Source organism: Pinus tabuliformis, chromosome 7 (genome assembly GCF_031772625.1).
Source record: "Pinus tabuliformis cultivar Carrire ecotype Pingquan chromosome 7, CPIR1, whole genome shotgun sequence".
NCBI lineage: Eukaryota > Viridiplantae > Streptophyta > Pinopsida > Pinales > Pinaceae > Pinus > Pinus tabuliformis.
Genome location: NC_142293.1, coordinates 1,412,894,226 through 1,412,896,829, shown reverse-complemented (window position 1 = coordinate 1,412,896,829; position 2,604 = coordinate 1,412,894,226).

Genomic DNA, 2,604 nt, shown 5'->3' with positions numbered 1-2,604 from the left:
CACCTAATAGCCCTGAACATAAAAAGAAGACATCTTTGATTAAACTAGATGTTAAATTTGATTTACCAATATATGATGGAGAGTTGAATGCAGAAAAGTTGGACAAATGGATCAGACAAATTGATGTTTATTGCAGAGTGCAGAGTATTGATTTAGACAAGAGCAAGATTCAGTTGGCCAGCCTACGCCTTGGAGGCATTACCTTGGTTTGGTGGGAAGGCAAGACCCAAGTTGACACAAAGAAACATGGTAAGACTCTTTTTGTCTAGAGTGAATTTGTTTCTGCAATCAAAAAGCAGTTTTATGCACTGGCCTACATGTAGCAAGCCATGATGAGCTGACAAACTCTTCGACAATTGAAAGGGCAAAGTGTACAAGGTTACGCCCAAGAATTTAGGAAGAGAGCTTTGATTCTAGGAATCTCATTATTCTAGGAATCTCATTAGACTCACCTGAGACTCTGTTGAAGTACATCAGTCAGCTACACAGCTACATGAGGCACACTACCCTCATGTTTAATCCCAATAGTATAGATGAGGTATCTGTTCAAGCTACACATCTAGAAGCTAGAGGAAAGAATGGAAACCTATAAGTTGGGGGATCATCCCAACCCACTGCAAGCAAGAATAAGGAGAAAAGAAAACAGAAATGGAAAGTGCGGAAGGCCAACACTGCACAGAAAAGCAAGTCTTCATGCACTCACTGTAAGAAGGATGGGCATGATGATGAGCACTGTTGGATTCTGCATCCAGAGTTAAGACCTAAGAAGTTTGAGGGCAAGAAGAAGAAGACTGCTGCAACTATTCAGAAAGATTTGGGGTCGAACTCAGGAGATGAAACAACCATTGTAGCCACAGGTATAAAAGGTAAGAATTCTGAAACATCTACTAGTAATTCTACACAATCTACTATTGATGAAGAAAATGAGAGAAAAAGACATGAGCTTTTCTATATTCGAGTTATTTCCAAACATTAAAAGATTGATACTTTGTTTGATAGTGGCTCACAAGTAAATTTAATTTCTGAAGCAATTGTAAAGAAGTTGGGATTACTGACTACACCTCACAAGAAACCATACCCATTAGGATGGTTAAGTGATAAAGCACAACTACAAGTGACTAGACAATGCAAACTCAAGTTTGCTTTTGGGTCAGCATTTGTACATGAGGTTGAGTTAGACATAATTCCTCTGGATATATGTGGAAGTGTTTTAGGAAGTCCTTACTTGTATGACAGAAAAGCCATTTTCTATAGAGCTGAGAACAAGTATCTAGTCGTTAAAGATGGAATCGAATACTTTGTAAGAACTCATAAACTCAAGAATAATTACACTCATAAACTCAGCGTAGATGAAACAAATTATAAATTCATGCAAACCATTTTTACTGATGGTTGTAAAGGAAAAGAAACCTAATAAAACCAATGTATTTGAGGGCTGTGATGCTAAACAGCAAGCTGAATTAGAAAAAGTTGTTTCAGAGTATGATATCTTGTTTCAAGAACCTAAAGGTCTGCCACCCAAAAAGGAAATAGTGCATGAAATTAATTTGCAGCAAAATGCTCCATTGCCTAACATTGGAATGTACAGGTTGTCTGCTTTAGAGAATGCATAAATCAAGAAGCAGGTGCAAGAGTTGCTCGAGAAAGGGTTCATTAGACCTAGCACATCACCATGTGGATCCCCAATCGTTTTGGTGAGAAAGAAAGATGGCTTGTGGAGAATGTGCATTGATTATCGAGCACTAAATAAGATAACAATAAAAAATCGTTATCCCCTTCCTCGCATAGATGATCTATTAGATCAATTGAAAGAAGCTGTTTATTTTTCCAAGTTAGACTTGCATAATGGATATCATTAGGTCAGAGTTGCAGAACAAGATGCATGGAAGATTGCTTTCAAAACAAAGCAGGGATTGTATGAGTGGCTGGTTATGCCTTTTGGCTTAACTAATGCTCCAGCTACTTTCATGAGAATAATGAGTGATGTACTCAGACCTTTTGTTGATGATTTTGTTATTGTATATCTAGATGGCATTATGATATTTATCAAAACATGGGAAGACCATTTAAAGCATGTTAAGCAGACACTAGATGTTTTGAAACGAGAAAAACTTTATGTTAAACTCTCAAAATGTGAATTTGGCAAAACATCTCTGAATTATTTGGGACATATAGTAGGGGGTGGTGAATTGAAGATAGATCCCTCTAAGGTGGCAGTGATTGTAAACTGACCTAAACCCAAATCTGCTACAGAAATTAGGAGCTTCTTAGGAGCAGCACAATATTGGAGAAAGTTCATTTCTAACTTTTCTTTAATTGCAGCTCCCTTACATGCGTTAACATGATTGAACAAGGTGTTTCAGTGGGGAGGCAAACAGCAGAAAGCCTTCGACACCTTGAAAGAAGAGATTAGTACAGCACCAGTACTAGCACTGCCAGATCTTCAAAGACCGTTTGAGATCCAAACAGATGCTAGTGACTATGCCATGGGATCAGTGTTAATACAGCATGGTAAACCCATATGTTATCATTCTGAGACATTGAATTCCGCAGTAGTTAACTATTCCACATATGATAAAGAATTATATGCATTAGTATAGAGTG